At 36.5% G+C, this 27,090-nt stretch overlaps 1 long non-coding RNA gene across 2 annotated transcripts; it reads left to right on the top strand.

The window, feature by feature from the left end:
- LOC141499347 (uncharacterized) lies at positions 1–23,253 on the top strand. 2 transcript variants are annotated; one of them, XR_012471711.1, is made up of 6 exons: positions 1–277; positions 2,001–2,207; positions 2,304–2,426; positions 14,863–15,127; positions 17,999–18,249; positions 23,133–23,253. It is a non-coding gene; the product is annotated as an uncharacterized LOC141499347 (long non-coding RNA). The 2 variants fall into 2 exon arrangements; XR_012471710.1 differs by having other exon boundaries at positions 1–2,207.
- Positions 23,254–27,090: the final 3,837 nt, after the last annotated feature.

Genomic DNA, 27,090 nt, shown 5'->3' with positions numbered 1-27,090 from the left:
GCTTTTTTGAAAGACTGGATTTTGCATAAGACTTTCAAGATTTGGGGAATGTAGCTATTCTCTCCATTTTAGATTAGCAATGAGATTCTTCCAGAAACTGAAAAGAGAAATGGAGTGCCCCATCTCCAACCCCTGAGGGCAGCAGTCATCAGATCAGTGAAGTTATGCTCAAGCCATGAGCAAGCAGCTATATTTTCATCAGGAGACAGCTTGCAACACTGTGGGAGTATTTTGCAGATTAGAAACCTCACATGTCCAGTTGCTCCCCACCATATGTGTAAAGTATCTATAATTTGTATGAATGTACACCGTCTGAATGTCTTCCAGGATGAAAGGAGATCTTACACAGACTCTAGTCAGAGATGAGTCACTGGGCCAGACTAGAATGTTTGCAGAGGGCAGGAGGGAAAAAGAAAGGAGACCCAAAAGAATCCATCTCTTGGACTAGGATTTCCTCACCTAGGCACCAACCTGCTAGCCAGGCATCAGTTCCTCTGAGAGTCCAGACAAATACACAAATACTATTTACATTACTCTTGAGGATGAAATAGACTGGAGACCATTATAGCTCAGACAGAGGTATTTAGTGGAGATTTATAAATATCATGTCAGACAAGCAAGTTCATTTATCACTTTGTCCTGACAATGGCCATAGATTGTCTGCCAAGATCTCAGAACAAATTGTCTGAGAAAGTGTCTAAGATCTGAGGGTCAGAGGCATGAGGACAAATGGGGAGAAGTCATCATTGTAGAGCATTTGTGGGCTGGCATGGAGAAGTATGGTGGCCATAGTTTATACAGCTTCTTTTCTGGAAACAATAAATGAAGATATAAATTAAAGTTTGGGGAGAACTGGCTACTTTGAGGAGATCACAGAAGGAGACCTTTATTATTTTTTTTCACTGCAAACTCTTAATTCTTTAAGGGAAAGTAAGTTACTTTAGAAATTTCACTGGATTAAGCAGAGATTTCAATCTTCATGGGCCTAATGATCAAAATGTGTTTTTTTAAAAAATAAAACACTATAATAATCTTGTTTCTCTCTAGTGGGGTCATAAATGTGTTGGTTTGCCACCTTGGCCTCAATTCTTAAATAGAAATAGCAAAGATAGTGCCAAGGTAGATGAGCAATCATTGAATGTAATACTGACCATTGAAGTTAGAAAATTGTTTAAGTTCAGAAGAAGACTTATACTAGCATTAAATTCATCTGGAATTCATTCCTACATTTTAGGAACACATATCAAGATAAAAGTTGTGGTAATTGCTTAATTGCAGAAGCATATATGAACTGTGCCACCTGGTTGGATTTGGTCTCAGAGAGACCTTTGTAATAAGTTTATTGTGAGGGTTCAGAGTTGAGATTTGGGGAATGACATTTTATTCCTAATATTCTATCAAACTCTAAGGCAGTAATGCATATTCTCTTCTAAAAACTGAAGCAAGTATCTCCTTTTCTACTGTTATTTGCTCAAAGTTTTAGCCTAAAATTATGTCTTGCTATCAGAGGCAAAACCATAACTAGCAAATTTGATGCCTGAAATAAGTAGATAAAACATATCCTCAAATCAAGATTTTAAGGTAAATTCAGCTTGAGAGATAGGAAGAACTAGAGACATAAATCTCTTTTATATGATCTACTTATAAGATCCTGTAAAGAGGAAGATTCTAAAACATTGCCCCATGTTTGGGATCGCTAAACAGAGATTTTAATATATTTGAGACTACAAAAAACTGTGAAATTGTTTTTGGAAGTTAGAGAGGGAGCAGAAGGGAGATAACATATAACAATCTGAAGTCTGGACTTGAGAGGAGGCATCTGGGAGGAGGAAGGTTAAGAACTGATCACTTCTAATTTTCTATTTTAAACAAGTTATTCTTATTAAGTAGATGCCAAGATCAGTTATTTATATGCTGCTGAATAAATGCAAGTGTTATCAACACTTTCTAAATTTTTTATGCCTTGGGAATAAGGTCTGGTTTTCCTTCTCTTGTTCCAGCTCTGGTCAGAGGAGTTGGCTCTCCAGGAGTCTGCTGTACACAGAAGTAGAATGGAAGCTGATTAACATTTTGTCACATTTGTCACTCTAGTACCATGCTACAATTATACTGAGGACCTTGGAAAGAACACATTTTAATTTAGGGACAAATGAACTCTGGTTGTAAGTCAACTCAACTCTCTCCTCTACTGTATCATGTCACCCCAGGTATGTTTGGTAGTATCTTCTGTGACTAGAAAAATGTAAATCCTAGTATACAAAAGCCTACTGAAAGACCTTTGATCCCATGATTCCTGTTTTTAGGAATAAATGATTCCTGATTATAGGGAGAGGGAAGGGCAAGGAAAATATGAAGGGCAAGTTTTGAGTAATGAATGGCTCCACTTCCTCCCTCCTGGCTCTCCTCCACCTCATTCCAAGGTATAGGTAAGTGGGAAAGCTGACACTCCTTCCTTGATTCCCAGTACCTACAACTTTGTTCCATTGCATCCTTTGTTATAATAAATAGGTTTGTATATACCTTATATTTTGGGTGCCCCATTAGGACACAGTTTCTATATACATCCCTAGTATTCCCACACCCATTGCTCCTATTCCATTGTTAATTATTTTTGAGGATAGGGTGATTATCCATTCATGAAAAGAAGAAGCACCAGATGGTAGGTCAGTTGGTAATATGATATAAGCAAGTCATTTCCTTGGATCAAGATTGCTCTTCCCTTCTATGAGAAGGCTGAGTTTCACCAAAAATGACTAGGATGAGTGAAGACTCTATCTTTTTTCACAGCAAAACTTAACTGAGAAGGGGGAGCTAGGTGGCACAGTGGATACAGCAATGGTCCTAGAGTCAGGAGGATCTGAGTTCAAATTTGACCTCAGATACTTAATTTTTACTAGTTGTGTAATCTTGGGCAAGTCACTTAACCCCATTGATTTGCAAAAACCAAAACCAAAATAACTGATAACTGAGAAACAGAGCATTTTGAGTGCAGTGTGTGGTTTAACTGATTTCTATGTCCATACCAGCTGCCTATTAAAGAAGGAAACTGGTGAAATTCAAACTTTCCTGTCTCTTCCTTTCTCCAGACTGTAAACAAATCTGCACACTCAGGACAGATTAACTGGAAAAGAAAAACAAAAATAGAATAGGAAGATTTATAAATAGTACTGCTGATAGAAAAATAAGTTATATAAAGATTCATCTGCATCATAACTAGTCAAAGCCCTGAGAAATATTTAACTTGTAGACACCTTTAAATACCCATGTTCACATCAAGAAGGAAGGCAAATCTCTTAAAATAGTCACTTTCTTTGCCACTGTCTCCACTTCTTCTTGCCCTGATTTAAACTTCAATACTATTTTCATCTGACTGGGCTGAGCATGGCAATTTCATGCATTTTCCAAATGGTTGTCAATCTGTACAGAGGATACTAAAACATGTCTGTCAGGCATGTCCCTCATCTTCATCCAAAGTCTGTTCAAGTCTCATCTCTTCCACAGAAACTTTCCAGAGGAAACCACACATAGTGACTGAATTGCAACTATTCTAATGTCCTTTCTTTTGCCTAACTCCTCTCTTCCTTCTCACCCTCATTTTATATGCATCTCTATACAACTATATTTACTTACATGCAAGGTGGGCTAGTTGGCACAGTAGATAGAGTTCTGGTCTGGAGTCAGGAAGACTCATCTTCATGAATTCAAATCTGGTTTCAGACACTAGCTGTGTAACCCAGGTCAAGACACTTAACCTTGTTTCCCTCAATTTACTCATCTGTAAAGTGAATTGAAGAGGGAAATGGCAAATCATTCTAGTATTTTCACCAAGAAGATACTTCACAGAGAGTAGGGCATAACTGAAAAATGACTCAACAGCAACAAGGTCAGCAGGCTTCCCTCAGAAGACAGATGGATGTATTCTAAATTTTCTCCCTCATTCTTCTAGGAGGAAGGAAAATAAAAAGCTTTAGTAATGTTCATAAAACTTTTTGGCTATTTTATGCTTATGATCCCATGTTAAAAAGAGAGAAGCTGAAATCCTTCCCATTCCTGGCTGAATTAGCTCAGATATGATTTCTCCCAGGCAGCCTTACTTAACTCCCACAACTAGAAGTGACCTCTCCTTCCCCAACTCTCTCCATAACTCTGTTTTCACTTTACCCATGTGTATGCATGATTAAACCTTAAATTGCATCAAATTTATTCATGCCCCCATCTTATCTCCCTTACTTGATTATAATAACAACATTTTCCTTAATTTTTGAAGAAGACCACAACATCAGGGAGGTGATGCCATGATAGGCACATGAATTGGATTTGAGTCTCACTTTTTCCTTCAAAACCATCTTGGTCCAATGACCAGATATGAATTAGGACAACTGAAGATGGCCCTGAATGTGATGTATCCAGGGTTAAGTGACTTGCCCAAGAACACACAGCTAGTAGGAATCAAGTGCCTGAAGCTAGATTTGAACTCCTGTCCTCCTCCTCCTGAGGACTTTGCAAAGCAGAAAAAAAAAAAAAATCCATTTCCAAAAATGCAATATGATAACTAAATTCTTTCATTGAGTCGAATTTAGTTATGCTGAATATAGAAATAGAAAATACATTCCTCTTTTTGAATATAAGAAATGCAAGTGTCAAGTTTCTCTAAAGCAGATGGAAAAGGAGTTCTTGGTATTACAATTGAGAGAAAGCAGAAGTATCGTGCACCTACTTTTCTCTTGGAGAATTGCAAATTTGGAAGTGATCTCAGAAGTCATCTAGTCTAAACCCTGACCTGAAGCAGGGATTGCTTTTTTTTTTTTACAATGCCGAGCAATCCATGAGTCTCTGTTTAATGTTCTCCAATAATAGAAATTTAGGTCTAGAATCAGTGCATTGAATTCTGGGACAGTTAGGAATGTTTTGCCTACATCAAGCACAAATAAGCCACCTTAAAGTTATTTTCAACTCCATTACTTTCTATGAACATCTGTATACTTCTTGTCTATGGTACTATTTATTCTCTGTGAATGGTTCATGGGGAAGATGTTTTGTAAAGTGGATGATTTGTATTTCTTGGCAGAGGGTGAATAGGATTTGTGGGGTTTGTTTGTTTATCCTTAGATCTTGAAGAAGACCAATGAAGAAAGATGCAATGGGTTGAGAAAGGGGGAAAGGAATTTAAAGGTACCTAACAAAAGCATAAAACAGTAACAATTTCTTGGTTTTCTCACTGTTGAGAAGGTTTTTCATCAGGTTCATTAGTTATGAAGCAATTTTACTGGGCAAAAGTAAGGGCTATTTGTTGTACTAATGATTATGCTGGAGAACTTACAGATCAATTTTGTACCATTGCCATGGATGGTTCCCTGAATGACTATGACACATTGACATACCATCTTCCATCTCCATGCATCATTGCCTCTTGGAATCCCTAGTTCCTTTAAACTAGGAGCAGGAAATCTCTGTCCATTTTGTCTTGTGCTGCAAAGGCATCACAGGTGGAACTTGAAATTCAATAAATTTAGGAGATTTTTGCAGGTGAATTAATTAAATGTTGCTTGAGTATAACCTGACTATAGCCCATGAATAATGGATAAATATTCATATGGCTCTTGGAAGAACAAAAGGGTTCTAAACCTCTGCCTTAAATTCTTAATTCAATACACTAGACATTTCTTGATTTTTCCCTTAGCTGTCAAAGTTCTTCTTCCCCCAAGGTACCTTGTATTTTTTGTATTAAATTTTTATACATTTTTATCTATTTAGGAAGGAAGGAGAAAAGAAACACACACACACACACACACATACGGCTGTACTTAAGGAGCTTACATTCTAATGAGGAAAGACAAAGCACCAAAGAGCTTTAAAGGAATGGGGGAGGTCCTGGATACAGGGGAATTATTTGTATGCTTAATAAGCATATTGTAACAAGTATGTGTATATTACACACAATATACACAAATCTATTGTTGCTATTCTTAATTATAAGCTCTTAGAGAGTAAGAACATTTTCATTTTTGTCTTGTCATTGGAATTCAGCATAGATCTTGGCATATAAAAAGTGTTAGATAAATACTTGCTCACTTGTAAATGTGCTTGGAGCATATATATATATATATATGCACATATATATATGCACATATATATATGTAAACATAGTAATCTTTGTTTTAATAGTATTCTATATAATAGGATTTTATTTGTAGATATAAATAGAAAGTGCTGAATGGAGGGGGATTTTCTCCTTAAGACTGCCAGAACTTAAACTTTTCTCCTTGTGCATGTGTGAGTGTGCAGACAACATTTAATCCATTTTATAGAATAATAGAATTAAATAAAAATACTAATATCAATAACTAATATAGTTACTAACTAATCAGTTACTAATATCAGTAACAAAATAATAATAGATTTGATTTTTAGAAGTTTAAAAGATTTCAAATTTGTCTCCATTATTGCTCTTTCAAATCAAGTCCTGCAGGAGAAGCTAAAGATATCAAAGGAAGGTTAAGTTAAACACATCAAAATATAAATGTGCTAGGTAACAATTGTTTGGTTGGGATTAAGTTCAACAGAAATACATCTAATGCTTGGGTTTTAGTTGTGTTTGAAGTATAAAGTGTAGATAATTCCCACAAGACCAAGTCTAATGAATATCACTAATAACATCAAGTCCTCAAGACAGGAATGTCCTTTGTGTGGTGCTTCACTATCTGGGATCATTTCAAAGAATGTTGAAAAATGTGTTACTTTTTTATGAGACTTGGTGAGTATAAAGTGAGAGTGGGGAATAAAAGGCATTGTGAAAAATCAATCATGCCCTGTATCTCTTTCTGCTCCTCTTTCACCACCCCCTTCTCTTCCTTTTCATTTCAAATTATCCATCACAGTCCCAAATTCTAATACATTAAAAGGGAAGTAGGGCAGCTCTGATAGTTGGAGGGAGGTCATATTTCAGAAAATAGAATAAAATATTTGGTCAGCTCCAAGGAGAACAAAATTTTAGTAAATCTTTAGTAAATTTTAGTAAATCTTTAGCTAGAAAACTGAAGCAAACCCGGCAAGAAGATCCCAAGACAAAATCTAGAATGCATAGGACATGTCTCATTCATTCACAGAGAAAATTCCTAATGAGTTCTATGTTAGTTTTATCAGAATAAGAATAATGGGTTAGATTTTCTTAGAGCTTTGGAAAGGAGGAAATAGAATTAAAAATTTATATAACACTTTATATAGACCAATGAAAAATTTGGGAAAAATATATATCTAAGGCAGTCTATCACTTGTTTTTTTATATTATAGAAATATTGTAAATTTAACTCTCAAAAATAGATAACAATTTTAATTGAAATAGCTAGCATTTACATAATACTTAACGTTTTGTAAAGCACTTTATAAATATTATCACATTTTGTCCTGAAAACAATGCTGGAAGATAAGTGATGTTATTATCCTCATTTTACAAATAAGGAAATTGAGGCATAGTGGTTAAATAATTTGCCCAGGGTCATACAACTAGTAAGTTGAGGCTGGATTTGAACTTGTCTTCTTTGCTCTAAGCTCTTTGCTTTATCCATTGTATCCTCTAGCATATATTTATTTAGAATTAATAGATGAAATCAATTGTCTGTAATTAATATAAAAGGGGAGCTTCATAGTTTAGTGGAAAGAACACTGGACAAGGTATCAGAAAACATGGATTCCAGTCCCCTTTCTAGGACTTAATATTTACATATAAGAAAGGAGGGGTGGAAATTCACCTTCTCAGGTGTCAATTTATTTACGTAGCATGGAAGAATTGGACCAAATAATTTCTATGAATCCTAGTAACTCTAATAATTTATAAATCCATAGGAAATTAAAAAGCAAACAAATTCTGTTCTCACAACAGTTTAACTTACTGTTATATATTAGCTTCATTTCTTGGGGCTTTAGTTTCACAAGTGTAAAATAGGAAAAAAGGGGAACAGATGATTTCTAGAGTCTCTTCTGGCACATTAATGTTATGTAATATTATGTATTATTATGTTTATATAATATTATGATTCATACCTTACCTTGCTTCTCAAAGAACCCCTACTGGTAGAATCCTTGAGGCTTATAGAGGAGAACCTACAAGTAAAATTAGACCAGAGCTAATATCATGTTTGGACAAGAGAAAAGTAATTAAAATAACATTTATTCATAGCATATCCCAAATATTAAATATTTGTAATTATGTATTATTATTATTCTGTAATATTATGATTATTCTTCTGAAATATTTTTATTCTTCTCAAATTATTTTGGGTCTTATATTACATATCACATCCCTATAGTGCTTGTAACAGAACTGAAAAACAGAAAAGAAAATGATTTGTGAAATATATCTACCCTGTAACAAATAGTCATAGATAGCAATTGAATTGGCAATAATTCCTTTGTCCATGCATCTACTAGAATTTGAGAAAATGTTGCTATTTTGAAAACATTGATATATTAAAATGTAATATATTTGAAGAGGTATATAAAGGTATGGCTAGATTTCTTTTTAAATCTTTCATTTTAAGACAGGATATTTGATCACATCACTTTGTAGAGCTCATGATGAAATTTTTAAAAACACAATCATGAAGTTATTGGAACTTATTCTCTAATATTTACTGTGAATAGTGAGGAAGTAGGAATATTCTATGAAGAATTTGGTAAGTCTTCAAATATAGTAATAATATGTTTTAATGCTCATTAAATTCAATGTAATGGAGGGAATAGGGAAGAATTGGAGGGGACATGGGGCACTATGACTCAGATATATATATATATATATATATATATATATATATATATATATATATATATATATATATAAATTTTCTTTGAGAGTATTTAAGATGTGATGGACATGGTATCAAAATATCAAAATAGTAACACAAAACATGAGGCTGATTTGACCCTAACAAAAAGGAAATGATTCATTACCAACTTGGCAGTAATTTCTGAATTAGGCTATCTATATAATTCAGATACTTGGTTTATTAGAGAAAAGATTAAAATCAATACCATATTAGAAAAAAAGAATAAATATGGAGTGGCTAGGTGGTGCAGTAGATAGAACACCAGCCCTGGAGTCGGGAGTACCTGACTTCAAATCCAGCCTCAGACACTTAATAATTACTTAAGCTATGTGGCCTTGGGCAAGCCACTTGACCCCATTGCCTTGAAAAAGCCTAAAAACAAAAACAAAACAACAGAAAAAAGAATAAGAACATCAGAGAAAAGGAAAAAAATTAAAAAAAATAAAAATAAATACTGTACAACTGAGCAATCTCTAACTTGACCTACTTAAAGCATTGATGTTAAAAATAAAGACCAGATATTGATACAGATTAATGATTTACTAAAGAACTCTATCTGAAGGAAATCATTCATCAAAATGGGATTAAAACTGTCTTAAAAATTAAATGATTTCCTTTCTAAGTGTAGACATTTGGTGTCTTCATTCAACATTAGTTTAAAGTCTAAATAGTTCTGTTTATGAGAAACCTTACAGAGGAAGATGGTGCAAAGTTATGAAAGCTATTGAGGCATAAACAATGGAAAGCAGTAGAGGGCAAAATAAATTTACAGAAAGATTGGCAAAAGATCTAAGTAAGCAAATTACCAAAAGCATTTAATCATGAAATTAGGAAATGGACAATAGGAGAAAAATGGCAAAGATCTGTAAATATTTCTATAATAATACATTTTTTTCTATTGATGATAGTGGAGTCACCATATTTGGACTCTAAAACTATGGTTTCTGATGTGATACAGAGAGAAATAATAAAATGGCACTGAGGAAATTATAGGTGGGAAGAACTGGAATAGATTAGGATTACAAATGAAAGTTCTATGCTGGAGTCAACATGAGTGAGAGTTTTGATTGAGTGTGTCTTGCAATATTGGAAAGAAGGGAAGATAGTGAATATACTGAAAAAACAAGCAAGAAAATTATCAACTATTGATTGACATTCTTTTTTTCTACCTCTACCACATTTTTGTGAAAATAATCTATGCATATAATGAGGGGATTTTTGATGAAGATGTGAGAAAGGAACAGGATTTGACAAAAATAAAAGAACATGACTTTATAGTCCCACAGTTGACTGAATTATATAGAACAGTGGTATCAAACTCAAATAGAAATGTGGGTCACTAAACTGTACAGAAAGTTCATATTACTTATAGCATTAGAAAAACCACGCCTTTATATATTCCCATTTTAAAAGAAATTAACCAACATATTAAAATCATATAGAAATTACTTTTTAATCTGAGTCAGGGTTGTGTGTTTGACACCTCTGGTTTAGAATATACAAAATTCCATTGTGTTTTCCTTCAGGCAGCTGCCAAATTTATATTCCTAAAGCATATAAGATTATGTCATTCTCCTGCTCAATAAACTCTAGTGGCTCCCACCTATCATTTGGATAAAACACAAAATCCTCTGCCTGACATTTAAACTCTTTAATATCTTGTATCTGCTTACTTGTAACCCTCTCTTGCCTGCACATTTTAATGCAAATGGATTAATACTTGTATACAGCATTCTATTTCCTGTTTTCTTACCTTTTAACAGGCATACATTCTTTTCTTTCCTTTGTCCCATAGAATTCCTGGTTTCTTTCAAGACTCAATTTAAGTAATCTAATTTAATCCCCCCAAGTGCCAGTGCCCTTCCACTGATCCTTCCTTACCTCCCTCCAATTTTTTTTGGGGGGGGAGGGGTTGTATATGTGTTTGTACTTATGTAAAATTTTATACTCTTAGCAATGAATGATTTTGTTTTTGAATTTCAAGTGCCTAACATAGTGCCCAAAGCATACTGGGAACTTAATAAAGTTGATGAGACATCAAATGGATAGAAAAGTGATCCAAATTACATTTTGGAAAATTCTGTAGTGCTTTTAATGACCCTAAACTTTTCCCTGTTTTAAAATCACCCCCCCCCATTCTTGGAGTAATGTGTGGCTGTGAATCCTGTATTCTAAGTCTTTCCTGATCCTTTTAATACTAGTGCCTTCCTTTTAATGATTATTTTCAATTTATCCTGTATATATCTTATTTGTGTATCCTGTATATATCTTATTACTACTGTAATAGTTGCTTAGATTGTGAGCTCCTTGTTGACAATAGGAACTGTCTTTGGCCTTTCTTTGCATCCTTAGTATTTGATATTATCTTAAGTATAGTAGGTACTCAGAAAATACTTATTGAATGACTGAGTCTGAATAACATAACACGGTCCAAAAATCAAAACTTCAGATGATTTAAAGGGTATTAAGAGATGTAGGATGGACTTGTTAGATTGCAGTATTAACAATGAAGACTTGGACAGGGGAGATCATATAAAGCAGTGATGTCAAACTCAAACAGAAATGGGTCTTTTAAACTGTATAGAAGGAATTTTGCAGACCACACATTGACTTAGAAAATCACATATTGTTTTAGCTTTATGTATATTTCATTATAGTTTAATTTATTTTGTTAACTATTTCCCAATTATATTTTAGTCTGATTTGGAAAGCACTTGAAGTACTGTCCTGATCCCAAATCTGTGTTTGACACCTCTGATATAAAATATCTCATCAAAGAGATATAATGCTGGGAAAGAATGTGGGTGGTCTTATAGGGAGAGTGAGAGTAATCAATAGACAACTTGAATTCTTCATTGATATCTTTCTACATAATATCAAAATATTTAGAAGAAAGTCATTCCTCTATGGAGGATTTATAGAAGAACATGGATAAGATTCACAAAAGATGACAAATTATATATGGGATGGAATTTTTCCTGTTAAAGAAAAGACCTACATTGATAATCTCACAGATTCCTCAAAATTGCATCAGGAAAGAAAATACAATATCCTTGTTGGGGGTTAGGGGATAAGGAAAGAGAGGTTATTGGATCATGAGGGACTCTGTTAAAGAGAGGGCTTACAACTAAGATGAATTATTTGCCACTTTCCCTTTGCCAGCATCTTTCCCTCTCTATTCACTCATTTTATCAGCATAGGGATTAAGAAGTTATTTTAAAAAAATTTCAACAGGATCAAAGGGAAGTGTCACTAAAAATTATAAGCCAATACTATTGTTCTTAAATCTTAAATCCAAAAATTATATAATTTTGAGTAAGTTATGCCATTTCCTCATTTTACTCTTCAATAAAATTGATTTAAATTCAGGAGTATTACTTAAACTTATTTGTGTATATTAGCTACTTTAATATCTATAAGACTTGATAAATTTTAAATTAATAATTAAGTTCATTAAACGGGTTATACATTTACTCTGGGTATAGTACTGGTCATCTGGGAGAAGATACAAGAGAAGACACAGCTCATATGGTCACACATAAGTCAACCATTATTTGTTGTCTCAAACTTCATAGGATCATGGACTTAAAGTTAGGATCTTTGAGATGATGTGGTTCAATCCTGTCATTAGACAAATAAGGAAACTGAGTATCAGATAGAATAAGTCATTTGTTCAACATTGAAAATCTAGCAAATCAAAAGTTTTCTGGTTTCTGATCAGCATTCTTTCTACTATACCATGTTGCTTTCTGAGATAATGTCTGTTTGATTTCTATCAACCAGATGACATTTTGTTACTGAAGTATACTGTATGTGTTATCTCACTTTTCTATTTGTTTCCCCAGAATCTAGTCAGGAAAACCTGAGTTAAAAGCCAGTTTCAGAAAGTTACTAGCTGTGTAACCTAGGATAGTCACTTAACTGCTATTTTCCTTAGCCTCCACATCTATAAAATGTGGATAATAATCATAGCTCTTTTTTCAGTGCTGTTGTGAACATCAAGTGAGACAACAGTTCTAAAGAATTTAGCATGATTCCTGGGGCATGGTAAATGCTATAAAAAGTTGGCTATTTGTTATTATTATTATTGCTCAATCATTTATTAATTTTTAAATCAGTTGTGTTTGTGTCTTAAATTTTTTTCTGACTTTGATAGAAAATATGAATCAGTGTCTTCAAAATAAAAAAAAATATTTATTGTCATTAAGACCCTTGGTCTTAAGTCTCACTTTTCAAGGTACACATTTGATATGCACAGAATCCTTACTTCAATTAATTTTTAAAATGTTGATGGTCCTTAGTGCTCTGGCCGTTAGTTAAAACATTTTGACATCTGTTTAGCTAACTTAATTATTTTGGTGGAATATGGGTGGAAGAGAAGCCATGGTGTGTAGTGGATAAAGGAACCTCTCAGAGTTAGAATGGACTAGAAGCAGATCACTTCTGACATGATAGTCTTAAGACACTGAGTGGATGACTTAGCTTCTCATTGTTACCAGGTAACTCTCTATGGCTATAAATTACAGAACTACTGCCAGTCTGCTTTGATGGAATTTTCTCACTTGGTGTTGAGATTGCACCAATGAAATCACAAGTCTGGGCAACAAAACAAAACAAAACACCAACAGTTGGAAAGAAACTTACTTTTTAAATGAGGAATCCAAATGTTCTGCCTGCTTTTTTAGACCTAATAATTGGAATGAATCCTTAACCTAAAAATAGGTGACTCAAGAGCAAAATGATACCTTAATAACTTGAAATGACAGAATTATAGAAACTTAGAGTTGGATGGAATTTTAAAAATAATCTAATTAGTCCAATCTTATCCTATTATATATAAAGAAACTATATATAAAGAGGCTCTAAGGGGAAAAATTATTGGCTACATTTCTTTCACAGAAACAAAGGGATGCTAGATAGGCATTCATAGTCACTGACTTCTGTTCTAGTCTATCATGATTTCTCTCAAATGTTATAGGTTACAAGTGATGTATTCTGGCATGAGGTGGGTGGCTTTTCAATTCTCGGGGCTCCTATTAAAGATATCCACCTCTTCTAGAGCTGATGTCAGAAGCACACCAGCTCAAAAGGCAACATGGCAGGAATGGGAGCAACACAAATGAATATTGTTGGAGTAATCTGAGCCTTTCCCATTTAATCATACAGATGTCTTTGCCCAAAGGGACAAGAAATTTAATGATCTAATGGAGGATCTTCCAAAAGACCACCACTGAAGTTAATCAAAAATCCTTCTCTTCTGTAAGGGAAGGGGCAGGAGAAACATGCTTCTTGGAAAGTAGCCCCTGGAGAAGGATGAAATTAGAGAAATGGAACACTTTCCTCTAGCACCAAGTATTTTACCAGGAATTTTTCATCCTCTTCAATTTTCTGCTTCTTTTCCTTTCTACTGCTCTTGACTTCACTATATCTATTCTTTTCCTTTTCTTCTTGTATAAATTATACATATGGATTTGTTTAACAGTTTCCTTCCATCAATTGCTTAAATATACCCTTAAATATTAAATTAGTAAAAAAAATGACTATGGCTTATTAAGACACATTAGGGTTGCTATTTTCAAAAAAGAAGCTAACTACTCAGTGAATGGGTAGAGAAATCCTTTGTGTAGGATTTAGGTTATATTTGGGCAAGGATCATACAGGATGAGAACACATTTATAAATCAGACAGTATCCTGATAGAGTATTCATGCCTAGGAGGTCACAGATCCAGAGAAACGTTCAAGTGGAATTGTCAAATGCCCAGTTAATTAATGTCTCCCTGACTCAGTTCCAGTAACCCTGTAACAATCTATAAACTAACAAGGCCAGGCTGGTGTGTGTGCTCTTCCCAGACAGTTAGTTTTGCTACAGAAGGGAGGAAATTTGTTGCATTACTGTTATATACTGAAAATAGCAAAAGTATGAGAGAAGTAATTATATTTATTACAATTAATATTATTTAGTATAATTATACTTTATTATATTAATAACTGACTGTTATATTAGGATTGAGATTTTTTCCTTTCCATTTCCTCATTCAGGAATCAATCTCTGTAGACTAATCAGCCAGTCTCTGAAGGACAAGGTTGATACATATCAGGGTACATGCTCCATAATTCTGGACAAGATCGCACAACTAAGGAACCTTACTTTTGTTTATGGTGAAAAACAGAATCTAATCTAGGGGCATTGCAACTCTAAAGCATTGAACCCACAACCTTGCACCCCTACATTGCAGTCTGGAGGAGAAAACCAACCAGAGTGATTTGGATAGAGATTGATTTTTGTCCATATTGCTGGAGGCAGGTGAGTCTCATGAATATGTCATGTTCTCAGCAGGAAGAGCTGAAGATTTATATATCCATCCCCTTGTTAATTGTTCATCAGTTAGTTGATTTTCACTTGTTGGGGTACTTTCCCAAAGGTATTTTGTCTTTGATTTTGTCTTTGGTCCCCAAGAGAAGCTACCAATCATCAATTTATTGATTATTAGCTAGCTTAATTAATGAATTGATTATTAATTACATCCAGACTCTGTTTCTTGGACTTTTCATTTATCTCAATCTATAGAGGAAATAAAAATCAAGGTCCAGATTTTTCATGACAGATTCAGTTGGAATTATAGAAAAGTCAACTTGGACCCTGTGATAATCTGAATTCCTAGGACTGAGTAGAAACTATTAATTGCAGCCCTAGCTCTTCCAGTAGCATTTTATTTTTGAGGCCTTGAACATGTCCCCCCAAACTGTAGGGGCAAAGTATAATCTAGAACAGATATTAAGATACATATTATCTCCATACTATGAGATATTGACGAGATAAGCAACTCATAATTGCTTGACAATATAAAGTAAGAGAAAAATCTTTGATCTTGTGACATAGCTCATCTTATTCCTTCAACTTCTCGATGCTATTAAATCCAATTTCCCATTGAACGGACTTATGTAGTTGGTCTATTCTTGACAGGTCCCAAAGAAGGGAAACTATTAGCTAAGATTCTTTTCTGTTATCACTCCATGAGAAATGTCTTGAGATGCAAGGAATGGTGAATAGATCAAGTATAGGATAAAATTTTGGGTTCATTCTTCAAATCTCATGATATTGAGCTGGATCATTTTCCTTTCTTGGAAGACTAATTTCTCTATTTATAAAACTGAAGACATTAAAACTTGCTATGTTTTCATAAAATAAAGTGAGAAAGGAGAGGAAAGAGTTTAATCTAGAAGCAGACCAAAATGTAATTTAAATTCTCTATAGAATAAGAGCCTGAAGGGATAAGCAAGAAATACTTACTTTGGGATTATAAACTGAGACAAATCCCTTTAGCTGGGAACAGGACAAATTAGAATTGTGGAAGAGAAAAGGAAAAGAGAAAGGCTGTGTTGGGAAAAGAAAGCTCTGATGTAGAGGCACTCTATTAGGTCAAATTATTGTTAGGATTTCTAAGTTCAGCAAACTCAGGAACAGAGAAGAAAAACATGTCTTTTGTAAGGCTGTTCAAGATGCTTGTTTGTTCACTGAGTCGGCAAGACTGCTCTATGGATATGCATGGTGTGGGGTGGAGAATGGAGAAAGGAAATGTTTTGGATAGAAAGAAGAGATAGATAAAAACTATCTAGGCTATTTTAGCAAATGTTTCAGCTTAGAGGTTTCACCAGAACACTAAAGAGATCACTGAACTGAGATAATTATATATTATGTTTTCTTTCCTTAGTCAAATATCTGAATAAAGCTCACCATTTTTCTGTAATCAATGTGCCTCAGGCATGGAAATCTTCATTCAGTACAAAGAGAAATGAATGAGATAGGATACCAGAGAAACTCTTAGCTGAAATTCAAGGAAGTGTTTCTTTGTTCTCTATGGAGTTATAGTTTACTGTTGCTATATTCCACACTCTATTCTCCCCACCCCATTCCCCCAAACTGGAATACCATTTACCTCCTTAATGTTTTTTGGTTAACCATTAGACCCAAGGAATTAGATATGCCTTTAATGTCTTTTTAATTGGGAGAAGAGGTTTTTTTAACCACCCCATAGCTATGGAGTTGATGGGGGATGGTAGTTCACATTACAAAATCCAGAATCACATTACATGACAATTGGAAACACTTTGATGTAAGAGAAGAGAGGAATTGTTCCCCACTCCCACTCCTCACTAACCTTCATCCTATCACTACAAATAGTTTATGATCTTTTCCTGTATGGTAGTACCTCAGATCAAGACTGATGTGCATTTAGTAGAACTTTAGAGGCTAGATCTTCTGGTTTTACTGATACAAGATTGTGAATTATATATTCAGCTCACTAAACATCTTAAGCAGGTCTACTGTGTTCAAAGCACTGTACAAGACACCCAGAGTACAAAGACAAATGTGAGACAATTTCTGTTTTCTAGGATATAAGTTCTATTGTAGAGTTTGTATCAGATATATAGTTGAGTAAATAGAAGTTTTACTCCCAATTGCATTTTTTCTATATATTTTTTCTATGATATTATTTGTTTAGACAATTAAAAAAAAGCAACCTTTTGTGGGTAGTGCTCAGGATACCTTTAGTATCTCTATAATGCAGTCACATGATATCTTATAGCACATAGTCTGACTGACATACTCTTTTGCATTTCACCAATGGAGAGGTACCTGATGCCCTTGACCATTTTAGTGCACGGCTTGGGATCATGGGAATTTACTCAATTCACTTGATTGTGGTCAGGTGACCTCACCTAGCAGCCTTATCTACTTGCTTTTCTTTGTCCTTGTAATTTCTGTACAGATCCTGAAGGCATAAATAGGCCTACACAGTGTCTCCCATGAGTAAGGCAGACAAGTGTGTACAATGCCAGTTGGCAAAATGACTAGAAATTACTGCTTCTCCATTCCCTCATGCCAGAAAAGTTTAAAAGGTTCAGCTTACATCACAAGGACTGAGTTCATTCCTAAAAGTCCTCTAAGTGTAATCCTATCCATGGGAACAACTATCATATTAAGACAATTTCAACTGAAAATTGATTTCAATTATACTTACTAATTTTTAATGTTTTAATTTCCATGTTGTGGTAGTAAGAATAATAGGAAAAATTATTTAAAATGGAGATTTGCAGAATAATAATAATAAAAATAATAGCACCAGTTCATCAATTCTTAGTTCTGATCTTGATTTTAACCTTGGCTTTTCAGCTATACAACCAGGATCCTGGCATATCGATCATGTTTCTGGTCTGCACTTGAGCCATAACTTCCTGACTGTGGCAATATTCCAGTCTCCAGACCAGATGCGCTTCCTTTCATTGTAGTGATATGAAGTCTGTCAGCTGTAGTTCCTGATAGATTCCCACTGGATTCCTACTTAATTGTGGGGAGCAATGAAGAATTGAACATGACTAAATGCCTCCACAACAACAATAACAACAAGCTGACATGAGTCAAAGGTTAGACTTGAAATTGTTGCCAGGGAATGAACAATAATGGGATTGTCAGAGCAGTATGTGTTTAAAGAGTGTACCTAGTAGAAATGGACTATCTGAGGCTGGGGGGTTAGAGAGTCAGGGAATGGGAAAGGGTTATAAAGAAACTTAGGACTTTCAGAGAAAGAAAGAATAGAAATTTGTGGAAGCAAAATTGAGTATGATGTGATGAAGAGGAAAGAGCACTGGATTTGGAGTCATCATCTGGATTAAAATCTTTGTTCTTCCCCCTCATTAGTTGTGTGATTTTGAAGAAATTACTATACTGTTCTGGGCTTCAGTTTTCTTCTCTGTAAAATGATGCAACTAGATTAGTTTGCATTTCTTTCATCTCCATCTCTATGAGGAAGCAGAACAGGGTTTTGTGTCCCCAAAGCAGGATGAAAATTATCTCAGGGAACTTCTTTGCATGAAGTTCAGAAATCACTTACAAGTCATTTTATAGGTGGCTGGGAAGAGAGCAATTTCAATCTGAATCTGTGGAATGGACCTGAGACCTAAGTAGAAAACAAGGAGTCTTCCCCACAGTTCAATGACTATAAATATATATATATATATATAATATAAACATTGGCCTTATCCTTGATCCTAGGGAAAGGTAGGGTGAATTAAGCTGAGCAAATTTAGGGAAAATGAATTAGTAAATTTCAGGAAGATGGGGAGTAAAACAAAGAAATTAATTCTTGAACATTGCCAAGCTAACTGAATAACATTATACCTTGTATGTAAAATGCATCTAAAATTTAATGTGTATTTGTCTCAGATGAATCCCTGTCACTATGAACCCACACTTTAAATGGCTTTATGTTCTATTGGGTGCTAAGAGGCTAGGGAATGCCGGCACTCATTGGATATGTTTTTGTTTTGACACTAGACAGTTAGTTACCCAAAAAACATTCTCTGAGAGTATATTTCCCTCAAAAGAGTTAAGTAAAATAGGACATGGATTTTTAGAGCTGGAAGGGGGAAAAGGAAAGACTAAGGATCCCAGGGAGAATTGCTTTTAGAGAAGAAATCCCCCTCTGTATTCCTCTGGGTGCTCGGAATGAGAAGTTACCAATGAGTAGCCAAGGCAGGAACATGGTGAGACAGTTTTCTGTTTCAGAATTGTACATTTCATAAGGTTACTTGGGGCAAGGGCTTCAGGGATATCACCTTCATTGTATAGTAAGTCACCAACCATAACATACTCTCATCAGTTGTCTTGAATGCAATACTTAAAAAAGTCAAACAAAAAAAGCCCAATACCTTTACCACAGGTATGAAGACTTGCCAGAGTGCAAACTATTTAGAGATCAGAAAATATAGATATATAGAGCAGATATAGAGTCCAGCTGAGGAAATAAATTTTACTTAGAAATCTTTGGTTCTGTATCTTTTTGTCTAGTAACCCAAGCTCCTGTTCTTCCTGATAATTCAGTAAATCAGCAATTTTTTTCTATCTCTATTTTAATTCTATCCTCACTTTAAGCCTGAACTCCATGAGCTCTCCTGACCACCTGAGAAAATAGTGAACATTAGCTAGACCAGGTAGAATAGCCCTACTTCCCTTACTCTCTGAATAGCAGGAATTTTTTTTTTCTGAACTGAACTCAACCTCTTTTACTCACCATTTTCTGTTTCACATCTGGATGCATTGGTTCTTTCCTCATTATCTGACCAGTGTTTATCCCTGAGTATAGAGGTTTAAATACCCATCACAAATGAACATATGGAAGCAGAGATACACATCGTGCAGGAATCACACAGATAATTAAAAGATCTCCCCCATCTCACAACAAGCATGCTAATAATTAGAAAATGTACAGGGCCATTTACCCCTTTGAATTTATTTCCAATAAATTTAGAGATGTTTAAGAGAATGTCTAAAACCTCTTGCCTTGACTTTGATGTCATCAGCTCTGGGTATAGCAACATCATGGCCTTACTATTAAATGAGGTCTTTTTCTAGTCTCCCATCTGACCATAGACCCCAGTGAAACCACCACACTCTAATGTAAAGATACACAATTTTCTAAGAATGTAGTCTAGAAAATTTCTACCAATGAATGGCCTTCTCTTTGTTCTTAGCATTTTGAGAACCGAATTCCAATAATCCTGCCCATTTTACATAGATGTTTCCTATACTTGTCAGTTATGTGCACCAGGAAACAAGCATGAGAGCCTAGAATTGAGATGGAGAGCAGGAAAAAATAGTTGAAACCATTTTCTATATCTTAATTTATGGACTCTATTTTCAACTATTCATGTAATTAGCTATATTGTTCTTGTATTTTGTGTTTTTTATTTTGTTTTTATTCTTATTTTTATTAAAGATTTTATTTATTTTGAGTTTTACAATTTTTCCCCCTAATCTTAGTTCCCTCCCCAACCCCCCACAGAATACAATTTGCCAGGCTTTACATTGTTTCCATGTTATACACTGATCCAAATTTAGTATGATGAGAGAGAAATCATATCCTTAAGGAAGAAACATAAAGTATACGTGATAGCAAGATCAGACAATAAGATATCATTTTTTTCCTAAATTTAAGGTGATAGTTCTTGGTTGTTCAAACTCCATAGTTGTTTCTCTGGATATAGATGGTATTCTTCATTTCAGAGAGCCCCAAATTGTCCCTGACTGTTGCACTGATGGAATGAGCAAGTCAGTCAAGGTTGATCATCGCCCCCATGTTGCTGTTAGGGTATACAGTGTTTTTCTGGTTCTGCTCATCTCACTCAGCATCAGTTCATGCAAATCCCTCCATGCTTCCCTGAATTCCCAACCCTCCTGGTTTCTAATAGAAAAATAGTATTCCATGATGTACATATACCACAGTTTGCTAAGCCATTCCCCAGTTGAAGGACATTTACTAATTTCCAATTCTTTGCCACCACAAACAGGACTGCTATGAAAATTTTTGCACAAGTGATGTTTTTGCCCCTTTTCATCATCTCTTCAAGGTCCAGACTGAGTAGTGGTATTGCTGGGTCAAAGGGTATGCCATTTTGTTGCCCTTTGGGCATAGTTCCAAATTTCTCTCCAGAAAGGTTGGATGAGTTCACAGCCCCACCAACAATGTAATAGTGTCCCAGATTTCCCACAACCCTTCCAACAATGATCATTGTCCTTTCTGGTCATATTGGGCAGTCTGAGAGGTGTGAGGTGGTACCTCAGAGAAGGTTTAATTTTCATTTCTCTAATAAGTAATGCTTTAGAGCAATTTTTCATATGACTATGGATTGCTTTGATGTCCTCATCTGTAAATTGCCTTTGCATATCATTTGACCATTTGTCAATTGGGGAATGACTTTTTTAATTATGACGCAGTTCTCTGTATATTTAAGAAATGAGTCTTTTGTCAGATTGTAAAGATTATTTCTCAGTTTACTACATTTCTTTTGATCTTGGTTACAGTGGTTTTGTCTGTGCAAAAGCCTTTTAATTTAATGTAATCAAAATCATCTAGTTTGCTTTTAGTGATGTTCTCCCTCTCTTCCTTAGGCATAAATTGCTTCCCTTTCCATAGATCTGACAGATAAACTAGTCTTTGATCTTCTAATTTGCTATAGTGTTGTTTTGTAATGTCTAAATCCTGTAACCATTTGGATCTTATCTTGGTATAGGGTGTGAGGTGTTGGTCTAATCTAAATTTCTTCCATACTAACTTCCAATTTTCCAGTTTTATCAAATAAGGAGTTTTTATCCCAATAGCTGGACTCTTTAGGTTTATCAAACAGCAGATTACTATAATCGGTTCCTGCTATTGCACCTAGTCTATTCCACTGGTCTACCACTCTATTTCTTAGCCAATACAAGACTGTTTTGATGACAGATGCTTTATAATATAATTTTGTATCAGGTAGGGCTAAGTCACCTCCTTTTTCACTTTTTTCATTAAATTCCTGGAAATTCTTGACTTTTGATTTCTCCATATGAATTTACTTACAACTTTTTCTAACTTAATAAGGTAACTTTTGGGAATTTTGATTGGTAGGGCACTAAACAGGTAGTTTAGTTTTGGTAGAACTGTCATTTTTATTATATCAGCTCAACCTATCCATGAGTAGTTGATGTTTGCCCAGGTATTTAAATCTGATTTAATTTGTATGAGAAGTGTTTTATAATTGTTTTTAAAAAAAGTTTCTGAGTCTGTCTTGGAAAATAGATTTCCAGGTATTTTATATTGTCTGAGGTTACTTTGAATGGGATTTCTCTTCCTAGCTCTTCCTGCTGTATCATGCTAGTCATATATAGAAGAGTTGAAGATTTATTAGAGTTTATTTTATATCCTGCAACTTTGCTAAAATTGCTAATTGTTTCCAGTAGTTTTTTGGATGATTTCTTGGTATTCTTTAGCTATACCATCAGAGTGATTTGTCTCTTCCTTCCCAATTCTAATTCCTTCAATTTCTTTTTCTTCTCTAATTGCTGAAGCTAACGTTTCTAATATAATATTGAATAGTAGCTGTGATAATGGGCATCCTTATTTCAACCCTGATCTTATTGGGAATGCCTCTAGCCTCTCCCCATTGAACATAATGCTTGTTGATGATTTCAGATAAATACTGCTTATTATTCTAAGGAACATTCCATTTATTCCTACACTATTGTTTTTAGTAGGAATGGGTGCTGTATTTTGTCAAAAGCTTTTTCAGCATCTATTGATATGACCATATAATTTCTGATAGGTTTGTTGCTGATATAATTGATTATATTAACAGTTTTCCTAATACTGAACCAGCCCTGCATTCCTGGTATGAATCCTACTTGATCAAAATATATCATCCTAGTGATAATGTGTAATTCATCAGGGAGCTAGGTCTAAAATTTTCTTTCTCTGTTTTAACTCTTCCTGGTTTAGGTATTGCCCCGACCCGCAGGGCAGAAAAGTGGGGTGTCGAGGAGGACCCAGCCTGAAATGGAATGGGTGAGAATAAGGAGAGTGAGACCCAAGGATGGTGGATAAGGTCTGAGTTTATTTGAGAAAGGTACATGCTTATATTGTAGAGAAGGAACAAGGGGATTAGTTTAGGGGTGGAGTTGGCATGCCTTGGCCTGAGAGAAGGGATAGTCTGTGATCTGTTTGTTCTTGATAATGGAGGGTGAGGCCTCTTTTCTTTATCTTGGCCCTTGGTATGCCTGGAATTTTGTTTGCTCCTTTTATCTTATCTGACAGGGGGCTTCTTGGCTCCTGGTATGTCTGGAATTTATTTGCTCTTTTTATGGGGGCTTCTTGGCCCCTGGCATGTCCCCCTTTTTTGTATTAAATTTATGGGCAGGATCCCTGTCTTAGGCTGTGCAACTTGATTTTCATGCTTGGTATCCGTGACCAGGAGGGGACCTTAGCGAGGTCCTTGTTATCTCCTGTAGGATCTGATGTTCCCAAGTCATGGAGTCGCACTAAATCCCGTCATTGGGTATCACTGCAGCCCTTAGGGGGTGCCTTTCCTTGAGCAGATGCACGCATACCAAGATGGGCGAGGTATAAGAGCAGCAAACCTCAAGGGTTCCATTTGGAGGTCCTCACAGGACCCTTGGCTTTTCAATTGGTGATATAAGACCGAAACTGGTTTTCCAAGGGCTGAGTCAATTTGGGATTTGATAAAGTTGGTCAGTCTCCTGAAGGCCCATGGTCCAAAAGAAATTAGAATTAGGAAGCCAATTAACGGGCCTAGAAGGCTTGGGAGCAGAGTGGAGAGCCAGGGGGATGTGGAAAACCAATTTTTATACCATGCCTCACCTTTCTCTCTCTCCCTTTTTCTTTTTTCCAGGCTATCCTTAACCCTTTGCAGACTGTCTTCTACCAGGCCAAGTTTATCCTTAAAAAAACAGCATTCTTCCTTTAGTGCCGCTCAGAGTCCCCCCTGTTGTAAAAATAACAAATCAAGACCACATCTATTTTGTAATGCTACTTCAGCTAGAGAGGCAACAGAATCTTTTAGGTGTTCTAACCCTGCTTGAAGTTCTGAGAGATCCTTATCAATAGCAGAGCTAAGCTGGGTGTACTGTGCATTGGAGGAGACTAAGGAGTCAATACCTGTACCAGAGCCAACAAACCCAAGTCCAATCAGGACTGCGAGTGTAACTGCTGTCAGGGGTTCTCTTTTGTCTCTGATAAGGGTACCCCTTCCATGTTCCCAAAATTGGAGGAATTCCTCCGGGTAGTGGACAGTTAGGTGAGGAAAAAAGGGAGACAAGGACACAATAGTCCTTTTTCTCAAGGAATTGTTTGGTGTACACAAAGGTGGTTAGTCCTGATGAGCAGGCAAGATAGGTATTAGGAGGGGCTACAGCATATCTATAGGAAGTATTAATAAGGGTACTCTGGTTACATACTGTGTCTAGCTGAAGAGGGGGGAGCATTTGCGGGCCAAGGAGACAATTTCCCTGACCGGAGATTTTTGCAAGAGTGAGGCCTTGGGATTCCCCAGTGCCCCATCTGAGGTCATCTGTTCTGTTGGAGTGTGTGATGTTCCTGAATTGAGCAATACCTTCATAGAAGGGAGGGGAAGAGGAATAGCAGATCCAGCATTCTTCCAATGAAGAATTCTGTATCTGGGTCAAAGCTTGTACAGAGGCATTAATGAGGTGATCCAGTACCCAGTTCCTGTCTCACAATCCCATTTTTACAATAGAAGTCCCCCGTTCTACCGCATTGTGGGGCTGATGAGCGATGGTATCCTGGGCAAACATAAAAAGAGAGGGTCCCAAGCCTCTCTTTTCTATCTTGAGAGCCACAGCCTGTCATACGATCATCGGACCCCCATACTGCGTCCCATCCACTGTTCCATTCGGATAATCGACAAAGATCTGGGTACAGGGGAAGCCAGGGTGTCGTGGAGTCAACTTTCGAGGTACTCCAGATGCAGAATCCTTGAGCATCTTCGACTGACCCAAGTGTAGTTAAGTAGTTGGTATGAGCAGGACAGCGGAAGGAGCAGGCACAGGACGAGTGCCTTCATGCTGGATCTTTTATCTACAAGAGAGCACAGAGGGGGAATCCTCAGGGGGTTCCTTGGGTGGATTATGTGATTTTACTAGACGCTCGGGTAGCCATCTAGCATTTTGAGCTGATGTATCATAAATACAGGCACGTCCTTTACCCCAGATAAGGACTGGGTCAGGTCCTTGCCATTTGTTGGAGATGGGATCTCTCCACATAGCCTGTGCATAATTGTGTTCAGTAGTGGGATGCCAAAGGAGATCTGCTGCAGATTTGGCATTAGCATCAAGGGAGAGGAAATTGAGGACAAAGAGGGCATGGTTAAGAATAGTTTTAGCATTCTTAATCTTGGGGTAGAGTGTCTCTGACCCTTTCTGTAATTTAGTAATCATGTTTTTGAGCGTTTGGTGGGCTCTTTCTACAATGCCCTGTCCTTGAGGGTTTTTCATAAGCTCCCTTAGAAGTTTTATAGGTAGTTGAAGCAATGGTTTGACAACGATCAAAAAAATCAGCCTTCCAGGTGAGGAACTGTCCTCGTGTAAGTACTGCCTGGACGACCCTGAGCCACTCGGAGGGGAGAAGATATCCCCCACAGGAGATGGCTTCTAGTGTGGAGAGAGTAAAGGGGGCATTAGGCCCCAGGGGCAGGAAGGCAGGGGCAGTTAGGTATGGAGAGGGAGCGGAGGCTAGGGGCCAGTCTGGGTTATTATATCTAGCAGCTTCTTCCTCAAGTTCTGCCTCATCGCCTGGGTCTGGAGGCTCTGAATCTGGGTCCGTTTCTGGACTGGACCGGAGATTCTTATTTCTTGTAAACACTGGGCAGGTTATGGGCTCCTCTGCTGGTGTTATCTCAGAAGGGAGAGGAGGATAGAGGGATTTGCTTGGGGGGATTTCAATAGCTGCTGAGGGAGATCTAGCTGGAGTTTTAGGGGGTTTCGCTTCCTCTTTCAAAGACTTTATAGAGGCTGTACGCGAAAGAGGGCGAAGGCAGGACTCCGCAACTGAAAGAAGCTGTTGTTTTGTGGGGTCCCCGGTGGTACTTTCCACTATGTCTCTTATAAGACCCCAGTAAGAAAGGGCTGAAACAGGGACGGCATCGGGTCCTTCTATTTTCAATTTCTGATTAAGATCTCTTCCTACTTTCTGCCATTTGCCTGGGTGGATCTCAGGTCCTGTTACCAGAAACCACAGGCATACTTCATCTATAAAAAGGAAGAATCTAACAAGATCCTTTTTCTTTACTTTAACTCTCCTGTCTTTAAGTGCCAGTTTAAGGTCCCGTATAAAGACCTGTTCTTTAGACAGCTTGGAACCCATGAGAAAAGAATGAGGCAGACGTCACTTACCTGTTCGTGGGGCTCTCCGGAGCGATCAGAGGGGGTCGCAATCAGAGGGGGTCACGACAATTCTTCTTTCCGGGGTCTGCCTGGCAAGAGTCCGTGCCTCGAGCCGCACGATGGGTGCCACGTGCCCCGACCCGCGGGGCAGAAAAGTGGGGTGTCAAGGAGGACCCAGCCTGAAATGGAATGGGTGAGAATAAGGAGAGTGAGACCCAAGGATGGTGGATAAGGTCTGAGTTTATTTGAGAAAGGTACATGCCTATATTGTAGAGAAGGAACAAGGGGATTAGCTTAGGGGTGGAGTTGGTATGCCTTGGCCTGAGAGAAGGGATAGTCTGTGATCTGTTTGTTCTTGATAATGGAGGGTGAGGCCTCTTTTCTTTATCTTGGCCCTTGGTATGCCTGGAATTTTGTTTGCTCCTTTTATCTTATCTGACAGGGGGCTTCTTGGCTCCTGGTATGTCTGGAATTTATTTGCTCTTTTTATGGGGGCTTCTTGGCCCCTGGCAAGGTATCAGCATCATATTGGTTTCATA

The sequence above is a fragment of the Macrotis lagotis genome, chromosome X, assembly GCF_037893015.1.
Source record: "Macrotis lagotis isolate mMagLag1 chromosome X, bilby.v1.9.chrom.fasta, whole genome shotgun sequence".
NCBI classification, from domain to species: domain Eukaryota; kingdom Metazoa; phylum Chordata; class Mammalia; order Peramelemorphia; family Peramelidae; genus Macrotis; species Macrotis lagotis.
This window is presented reverse-complemented; position numbering and strand designations above follow the sequence as displayed.